Source organism: Cryptomeria japonica, chromosome 3, assembly GCF_030272615.1.
Source record: "Cryptomeria japonica chromosome 3, Sugi_1.0, whole genome shotgun sequence".
Taxonomy (NCBI): Eukaryota; Viridiplantae; Streptophyta; class Pinopsida; order Cupressales; family Cupressaceae; genus Cryptomeria; species Cryptomeria japonica.
This window is the reverse complement of record NC_081407.1, coordinates 896,397,445-896,408,393: the sequence shown is the minus strand read 5'-3', so window position 1 is coordinate 896,408,393 and position 10,949 is coordinate 896,397,445.

Here is a 10,949-nt window from a genome sequence, read left to right as displayed (position 1 = left end):
GAACATCTGGATCCATAAATTCAAAAGGAATTTTAGGTAAACCAAATCATAAAGGAATAAGTTTCGAACTAGACCAAGAAGGAACAAAAAAAGGTTTCCAAGCTACAATTGAAATTAAATGTTTTCCAAACCAATGATGCGAAGTTCTTAATACCTCATCTCTGAAAGAAGGAGAATCAAAGACAATAATAAAAGCATTCACAGACAATAATTGAAAATAATGCATATCCCCCCATCTTTTCTACAATTTATGATAAAGCTTTAACAAACTAATTTGATCACCCCAAATTTCCCCAGAAATAGCATTCGTATGCAAACAATTCGCTTTCTTATCGACATAGGAACCTAAAAGATCAATACAAGGAATAGGAGCCCAAACCTATGATGAAGAAACCCTCGGCAGAATAGGATTAGAAGGTATCTTACTTACCTTTTCTGGACTAGCTTCCTTGAGGTTCACATTTACCTTATTTCCCACTTGTTGTGAAGAAACAGAAACCCTAGCCGCAGTCTCCTTATTTGCCAAGCCAACAACCCTAGAAAACTTCACTGATTGCCCAGATACAAAGACCATTTCCTCAAAAATCCCTTGAATTGCCAACACCCTTGAGTGAATCTCCTTCCATTGTTATTCTACCTCCATACAACACTGCGTATGCTCCCAAAGAAGCCTTGAAAGTATTTTGAAGCTGGCTGAAAAACCTTGTTATTTCTGCTCTGGTTTACCTGTATCGCCATGTCCTTCCATCTGTCATTCGTGAAGACCCACTGCAGAACATGAGGCAGGTCTTCCCAGCCCACATCCGTCCATGAACCCAAATGTCCTCTATCAGCCATGTCCGATCACTGTATTCATTTTCTACTGAACCTATGATTTCTGTTCCCTTTAGATCTCGTGGCTTTGGAGCATACTTGAAGCTTCCGTTCATCAGCAACCAACGAAATGGAGTCTAAATGGATCTGTGGGATTTCTGTGTCCTGCTGCACTATTTGCTCATGCTTTTTTCCCTTGATTTTGGCTTGAAATGCGCATAGAATGATATTCCACAATATTGGTTGAACTTTAAATATTATTAGTTTTGCGCATTTATGTGTTTCCTACAGTTCTCAAGTTTTTCGAGGGTTTGAATTTAAACCTGAATCTATTTCTGGAGATACTTAGTTTGAATCACTCCACGACATCGTTTACTTTACAGCTAAGTTTATTCAAAATTTCAGTATGGATCCAGACTCTTTTAGTTCCACCTTCTCAGATCTAGCACTGGAAAATGCTATGGCAGCTTGTAGTTTTGCGGCAGTATTATTCTGTTTCGAGCGTCATTTCATGTTTACTTTGTCTCTTCCAAATAGATTTTTCAACTTCTCTAAGATCCCAGAAAACTTCTTTAATCCTGGCAAAACTGATAGTTTCAATTTTGATGGCCCTTGTCTAAAGGGTGATGTATGTCTCCTCAATTTTATGGTCGATGGTGAAAATGGTTGGAAACCTCGGAATGCAACAGACAGCGGTAAAAATCTGAGCGTACTCTACACTTTCCACTTTGGCGGCACTCTTCCTTTTTTTCCCAGAATTCACCTCTGAATCTGCACCAACAAATGAGGGTTTCTATCCCCGCTCAACACCTTCAACATTCTGCCGATCCCGCAATAATTATTATTTCTGCCATATAGATTGAATCTTAGACTTGATCGAAGTATAGGATAGAGATGCTTGTCCTCGATCTAAAATTAAATAATTATATAATTAAATAGATAAAATAAAAATTATTAAATGATTATTAATAATGATGTGATACAATGAATAAATATTTAATATTGTAAATGGTAATTAGGATAAAATAGGATGAATTAGGAGAATGATTAAGGGAATATGTTCAATGTCTACATGATGAAAAGGAAGATGTGGTTTAATTACTCCAAAAGATCAACAAGGTTAAACTAGAAGGCTATGTAGATCTTAGAGAAGAGAAGAGCTCAAATAATTCAAATATTTGTGAAGAAAAGATAGGACTTTCACCTCAATTATTAAGGAAGTCCATTCACAAAATAAAGAAACCAAATAGGTATACTCCTTATTACAAATAATTTTTCATTTATTAATAACACTCATGAGCTAGGAATTGTGAAGGATGATATAGGTATAAATGATGTAGAATCCTAGAAAGTACCCATGGATGAATATATAACTACATTCAAGAAAAATCACAAATGGGACTTAGTACTTTTGCGTGATGATTGAAAATTTATTAGTTGCAAATGGCTATTCAAAATAAATAGTGATATATATCATAGTGTTGAGAAGTACAAGGTGAGATTTGTTTCAAAGGAATGCTCTCAAGTTGAGGGAATCGATTATGGTGATATTTTGTATTCATTTATAAGTTGGCATCCATTTTCTTTTTATTATCTAATGCAATAAATTTTGATCTTAAGATTGAGAAGGTGGATCTGACTGTAGACATTTAAAATTGTGCTAGCCTAATTTATTTATTTAATTATTTTAGCCCAAGCCTTCTATTAATTAAATATATTTTTATTTATTTAATTAGTTCATTTATCCTCTTCTAGCCTTTTCCCTATTTAAATAAATATTTGTATTTATTATCATTTCCCTAAATTAAATAAACATTCTATTTATTTAATTGGCCCGACTTCTTCTATTAATTAAATAAATATTTATTTATTTAATTAATTTGTTAGTTTTTTCCCTCTATGACACTTGTCATTCATCTCTAAATTTTCCTCTAACCATCTCTCTAATATTTTCTATACTTAGCCCCTAATCTGAGCCGACAATTTATCCCTCCACCTTTTAATCCTATGCCTCCATTTTCTAGGGAAATCTCTATATAAGAGGATCATTTTATCCTTATCAATCCCTAATGACCTAATACCTTAATGCTCATGTGAATCTTCATAGCAATCACTCAAGCATCTACACAACCACGATCCATTCTTTGTTGAACTCTTTTGCACACATAAACTTTGAGAGAAACCATATCAAGCAAAATCAATGGAGATAGGAAACAATGGATATCAAACCCTAATGCGCATGTGAATGGTATAATCTTTCATATTTGTTTTTTTCAATGTTTTTACATTCTTGATTGGTGTATGGTGGATTTAATTGTAGAACTAGGGTTTTATGTGGTTGGATCTTTGTTTGGTTTTATAATAGTGTAGTCTTTTGATTTCACCATATACACTGACAATATCTATCTTTTGTATGGAAATTACGTAGCGGAACAACTTCCTACACTAATCTTGAGAAGAGGGTAATGCAAAAACTTATAGATCATTACAACAGTTACAAAAACTTAACATAAATAAACATAATAGCATGCATACCACAACACAATGATTTACATGGGGAAAACCCTTTTGGGAGAAAAACCCCACACTCCAAAAGAAGCTCAATATATTATTTAGCGTTCAATAACAATTTACAATACTTGCAGAGCAATATCTTCATAGGAGTACCACTAATCAAAGACTCATAGGTAACTCAATAGCCATAAGACTTAAACACAACCTCTATCTCAGGCACCTCATATATAGGAGATATAATACAAGAAACTGTCAAACAGTATTACAAAACCATGGGCTAAAACCACCCAATAAAGTAGAGCTAACCTCATCTCCATTATAGATGCCCTATGAAATGTCAAAACACACATCAACACGTGTTCCTCCCTTTTACAGCTTATTTATGTGTCTGATGCATTTTATATTTCCTATTTTAGGAGTTCAAACTTCTAAAGGTCATAACTTGTGAGCTCGATGTCTGATTGATGAACCATTTGATGCGTCGGAAAGCTTGCAATGTTCTCTATCACCTCATAACCTACTACACCAATTATGTCCATTTTTCAAGACATTTCAAAGGGTCTAAAGTCCTCAAAGTTAAATTTAAACCTTTCATCGCACCTTCCAAAAACAGAAAATTTAATATCTTCAAAACTAGTTATGATCTTGCAAAAAAAATTTGTCAGCATGCTTATCTAGCCAACCCAAAGCTTTGGGGAGAATTTCACACCATTTCATACTCAAATGAAAACCTACTATAAATAGTAAGCTCATGTAAATGTAAGGTTGAGACACCATTTTCCCAACATTCTCCTGCTTGTCGAACACCTTGCAAGAGAAAAGGGAGTATCTAAACAATAAATTATTTACTAGGAGCCATGAGGCCCATAGACTTTGAACATTATTTGAACTTCTTTGTGCTCATAGTCTTAGTTAAAGAAACTACAAAATTCATCAAAGTCTCTACCTTAACCAACTTCACCCTGTCATCTTCAACCAAATCTCTGACAAAATGATACTGAACATCAATGTGTTTGGTCTGAGCATGAAATGTCAAGTTCTTAGCTAGGCAGATTGCACTCTGACTGACACAATAAACTGTCACTGCACCTTTTATTATTCCAATGTCTGAACACATTCTTTAAGCCAAACTAGTTATGATCTTGCGACAAAAAATTGTCGGCATAATTATCTAGCCAATCCAAAGCTTTGGGGATAATTTCACACCATTTCGTGCTCAAACGAAAACTTACTATAAATAGTAACCTCATGTAAATATAAGGTTGAGACAACATTTTTCCAACATTCTCCTTCTTGTCGAACACCTTGCAAGAGCAAAGGGAGTATCTAGATGATAAATTATTTGCTAAGGGTCATGAGACCCATAGACTTCAAACATTATGTGAACTTATTTGTGCTCACAGCCTTAGTTAAAGAATCTGCAACATTCATCAAAGTCTCTACCTTAACTAGCTTCACCCTGCCATCTTCAACCATATCTCTAACAAAATGATACTGAACATCAATGTGTTTGGTCCGGGCATGAAATGTCAGGTTCTTAGCTAGGCAGATTGCACTTTGACTCTCACAATAAACTATCACTACACATTTAATTATTCCAATATCTGAACACGTTCTTTTAAGCCAAATGGTTTCTTTACAAGCATAAGCAGCTATCATATACTCTACTTTCGTAGTGGACAAAGCAACCACAACTCATTGCTTACTCATATAACTAATAGCACCACCAAATTAAGTAAATACATAAGCACTAGTGGATCTTCTACTATCAATATCACATGTCTAGTCTAAATCCACATAACCATGAATATAAAGGGAAATCACGTCTCCAACCAAATTGTCATTATAACACAAAGAATACTCTAAGGTACCCTTCAAATATCTTAAGACTCTTTTGACTGCATCCCGTTGAACTCTACCAGGATTAGACATATATCTGGAAAGAACTCCCACTTCTTGGGCAATATTTGGTCTAGTATAGACCATAGCATACATCAAACTTACAACTACTCTCTAGTAAGGCACTCTACTCATGTCTTTCATCTCTAATGGAGATGTAGGACAATCTGAAACAGATAATGATGCTCTGCAAAAAGGATTTTAGAAAATCTGCTTGATGGCAACACACACAAGAACACAAGAAACAAAGGTTAGTGTTAACAACAAAAGATTATTCTAAACAGGCATATCAAGAGAGGCACTATAAGAAAAATAGAACATTTAACAAAGAAAACAAATGCAACAAGGCATCTCCAAATGCCTTCCACCATGCTTGTAGCTCCTCCTCCCTTGTTCCTCTCCTCTCCAAATTTCCAAATGAGTGTATCTCTCAACAGCTTTTTGCACTATGGATGTCTTATAGAGATTTAAGATTGAAATGCTTTAAACTATGCCATGAAAGTGTAAAACAAACTAACTATGAGATATTATGAAATGAACTAAGATTGATTTTAGTCCATAATGACAATATGAGTAATTATGCTAAAATGCTCTGTAAAAATTCACTATAAGTTAAATGCATACAAGTTTTCAGAATCTAGATTATGAAGAAATGAGCTCTATTTATAAATAAAATGGAGCAATGGATGGTCGAGATTGAGTAATTTCAACAAGGGTCAGGATTAAAGGGCTTAAGATCCATGTGAGGACTTTCAACCCAATCCCAGGATGACAAATGTCAACAAGAGATGGGTTGAGAAAAGAGGGAATAAACATTAAATGCTTGATATGACTTGAGGGTTAACTTGGGAGGTAAGGTTAATGTTGAGTTGAGTGAATAAATTCATTATTCAAGGAATAAAGCCTTTATCCAATGGATAAACTCTTGTGCAAAAGTTAGTGAGGATAACCATGGTCAAAGCAATAAATGTTTGACACATGGGTTACATGAGGGTTGAATTTTAGAGGTAAAGTCTCTAACCATGGGAGCAAGTGGATTTAACCATAAATGGTTATGTAAGAGTCATTAATGGTAATGTAAGAGTCATTTGTGGTTTGGAAGACTTTAGAGGTTAGCTTGTTGAACACATAAAGCATTAAATGTTTTTGAAAGACTTTGAGGGATTTGAGAAGTGACTCCAAGTTGCTTAGGAATGTGACAATATTTAGGAAATGGATTAGGCTAATTAGGAATGATTAGAAAGTGGTAAGAAGGGTCTAGAAGGGGATTTAGGATTGCAAGTGGGTTTGGTGGGTGAGGGAAAATAGGATTTAAATTAAAATAAAATTAATTTATTTCAACTTGTGGTTGCAACTTGCATTTGTAGGAGAATGTAAGTGGGGGGGATTTAATGATTTTAAATAAATGTTTTATTTATTTATTTAAAAGAGGAAAAGGGATTAAATTAAATAAATAGGATTTATTCATTTAATTGGTTGTGAATTTGGTTTAATGAATTAATTAATAAATTGAATAATTTATTTAATTAATAGGAAAATATTTTGAAGATGAAATTAATTAAATGTTAATTTAATTAACTGATTGGCTAGTGGGTTTATTAATCAAATAAATAGCAAATATTCATTTAATTAAAATGGACGAATTTATGTGACTACATTTGCCTCTCTTTGAGATGGTGTGGTTTATCACGTCGTTTCAAAGAAAGAAAAATAGGTGTGAAGAAATATACCCCAAAAATGTTAATTTAATGGGTGGTATGCCCCCTCGAGAGATGGGCCGAAATTTTTTGAAAAATTGAGCGATCTCTCGAAAAAGAACGAAAATTGGCGGGGAGTTAGAAGAGAAGAATTTAGCAATAATGGTGAAAGGATAAAAGAAATCGGAGATAACATGGAGAAATGGGAGGCGCTGGAAATTCACGGGGACCACAGCGGTGAGCGAGGTAAAATTAGGGTTAGGGCGAAGGTTATATATGGGGGTGAAGGGTTAAAAAACAGGATCATTTGCATCCATCTCCACAGCGATTTAGAGCTCTGATAGTGACTTCTTTGAAAGAGCGAGCAGCGGTCAGGATGTCAGTACCTATAACAGATCATCGGCTAGAGCGAGTCCATTGCTTCCAGCGGCCAGATGACTACGGACCAGTGGTACGCAAATTTGAATTTTTGTTTTCACGCATTTTTTATGTATGTTTTCAAGCGTCCAAGTTGAGTCAAGACAATAGAGCTAAAACTGTATTTTAGCGTTGTTGTCACGTAAACTAGCGCTTTTGTGCCGCTATAGCGCTATTGCATAGTGGTTTTAGCGCTATTGTAAGGTTTAGCGCAGTCGAGTAGTTGTTTAAGCGTTAATGCAGTTTTAACGCGATCGAGTCCTTCTTGTAGCACTATTACCTAGAAATGGTGCTATTGCGTAGTTGTTCTAGCGCTATTGGGTTTTTTGCGCTAGTGTGTAGTTGTTGTAGCGCGATTATTAGCAGAGTAGTGCTATTGTCTGAAAAATAGATGCCCCAGTGTTAAGAAAAAGAATCTCCTGATGCCAATGTTGGGTGGATGGATGGATTAGTTGTTTTGAATCATAGCAGCCCCGATGAGACTAGGTCATTAGGATAAATGTCTGTTGTAGTCTAGGTTTGTCATGATTGCTTACCTGTTGAGACCCGAAGATACTTGATCAAAATATCTGTTGATAGTCTAAGTTTAAACTTAAGAAAGTTTGAAACAAAATAACTGATGATGATGGTTGATGTGCGTGTAGGAGGATCTTCCCGTCTTACAGATGCAGGAGAGGCATCCAGCTACACAGTAGTTGAGAGATCAGTTGACGGAGGTCGAGATTGATTGTATTGCAATGATAGGCCTATATGTTGTGATGTATATGTCAGTGATTCGGACGAATCGCGGCTTGATGACAGCACTAGCGGAGCGGTGGCACAGCGAGACTTGTACATTCCACTTGGCTATGGGTGAGATGATTCTGACACTAGAGGATATGTGGCGGATCTTACACATCCCTATCCGAGGGGATCTTGTGACATATGACCAAGCATGGGGGACAGCAGTTGTGTAGCAGATTTTTGATTAGGATGTGTTTATTCATGATGACTCGGTAGCTTGGGAGGATATAGCTGCTTTATATGAGCCACTTTCAGTTGTACTATTAGGGATTGTTGGGGGCCTACTATGCCCAGATCGATGATCACATGGACTAGTCATGGGTTGGGGCCAGGTTATAGAGAAGATGATGACTGAGAGGACCCGCTTTGCATGGGGACCATGCATTCTATCACACCTATATCGAGAGTTGCATGAAGTGGTGTCCCGAGAGACGAGCTCGGTAGGAGTTGGGATCACTCTACTGCATATCTGGCCATGGGAGCACCTACCTGTGACACGACCTGTTAGTCTGATATTTAAGGCAGTGGATCAGCCCTATGTGTATATGTACGGTGACATGATGAGTCAGCCCCACCTGGGGAAGTTAGAGTGGTGGCAGCAGACATTAGATTATCTATATATAGTGATCTAAAGGCCCTATATTGAGTGTGAGCCCTAGGATGATGATGCAGAGGTCTTGTCGTATGTATTTATGACGTGGTACTTGATTGGTAGGACAGCCTACAATGTGGAGAGATAGGTACCTGGTAGAGTGATGAGGCAGTTTGGGCGGAGGCAGGGATTGCCGAGTGGGTCAAGGGAGTATGCACGGGTGGTACAGGAGAGATTCCAATGGGGGCCAGTGTTACCATATGATCAAGTCTTAGTAGAGTTTTGGACTTTACAGGCGAGACCATGGCAGATGAGGTTGGGGATTGTAGATGCAAGGGTGACAGATGAGTACACACAGTACATTACTGCACATCCTATTCCATGCATTTCGGATCCGAGAGAGCCGATTCCATCTTTTGAGGATGATAGGAGACAGAGACGGAGGAGGAGAGGAGGTTGAGGACTTGTAGTAGGTGGACGAGGGAGAGGTGATGGAGAAGGAGGTGATGGAGTAGGAGGAGGTGGGTGTGATGGATTTGGAGGTGGTGGTGGGTTTGGAGGTGGAGGTGGTGGAGGAGGACGATTACAACGGAGAGGGAGAGGCGGGCAGTAGTTACGACTATCACAGGGGCCTTTGATGCAGGGAGGAGTCAGATTAGGTGGTAGGGATATGGGGGAGGGAGAGGCACCTATGGATACAGGAGAGGGAGCCAGTGGAGGAGAGGATCTGATAGGGATGGGAGGAGGATATCTTCGGGATCAGATGATAGTATTTTTGCAGACTCAGCTAGAGGATATGGAGGCAGAAGTTGCAGCTAGAGATGTTCAACTGTTTGCATGGGAGGCAGAGTTGACTATAGTGTTGCGAGAGAGAGATTATGCAGTGGAGAGATTGATGGAGCTGCAGGAGAGAGTACGAGTTGGGGTAGGAGCACAAGGTCCTACTCAGGAGGTGATGAGGGAGATACGACAAGCTTAGGTGGAGATAGAGTATTGGTGGGGTTTATATGAGCAGGCGGTGCCATCCAGTCAGCGGACACTGAGCTATTCTCAGATGCGTTGGGAGATATCAGAGCGGTCTCAGAGGATGCAGAGCAGTGGTGGTGTGATGGGTCCTCCACGGTGAGGTAGTGCAGGTGGTGTAGGGGGTAGTGGGGGAGCAGGTGGTGATGGTGGTGCAGCATCTGGTCAGAGTGCCATTTGAGAGAGTTGTATTACATTTGTCATTTTGGACTGTGACTTGGATGGCTCTTGGTAGCTGATATTTTTGACATCACTGTACTCTGATACATGTATGTTATTGCAAGATGATATATGATGTGATATATGAGGAGCTCTCATATTTTATGATGATATGCATGTTGATGATATGTATGGTTTTATGCAGGATGATGAGTTTTATGATTCTTCCTTAGATGGATGTTTGTATTTGCTTAGATCTATATGTTGATGAGATGATTTCTATATGCATGTTATGATTTATTATATGAGGTCTATATGCATGTTTATGAATGTGAGGCTAACATGTGGATGTAGGTTAATATATGTATGATTTGTTGTTTGTAAATGCTTTATGTATGGAATGCCATGATGATGATGTATGCATAATGAAATGATGCTAACTATGAGATAGATAGCACTTGTGTGTATGTTGATAAAATGATGATATGCAACTGTGTTTAATATAATGAAATGAAATGAATCTAATGAGTTATGTAAATGTGCATAGATGGTGAAAAAATGAATGTAAATGGATAAACAAATGTAAAGTACAAATGTTTATGTGATGATTTCTAAATGAATGCACATATAAAATGAATAAACAAATGTTGAGACAAATGTTTATGTTATGTTACTAACTGAATTAAAATATGACTAAGTGAAATGATAATGAAATGATAACGTAACTAAGGGATAATGAATAACTGCACCTTAATGCAATTAAAAGGATATGAATGAGTATAAGAATACACTAGATGGATAGATGAATGTACTTAACTAATAGATAGATAAATGAAAACAAATGCAACTAAATGAATCTAGATGAATGTATTGTAAACAAACTTAAATGATGATGCATGATTTTGAATGATGTAAGGATGCTAATCTAAGTAAGTGATATTGAATGCAACTAAATGATATTTAAATGCACTTAAATGAATATTTAAAATGGATGTAATGAACCTTCATACCAGTAAATGATAAAGAACTAGATGCATTTAAATGCAACTATA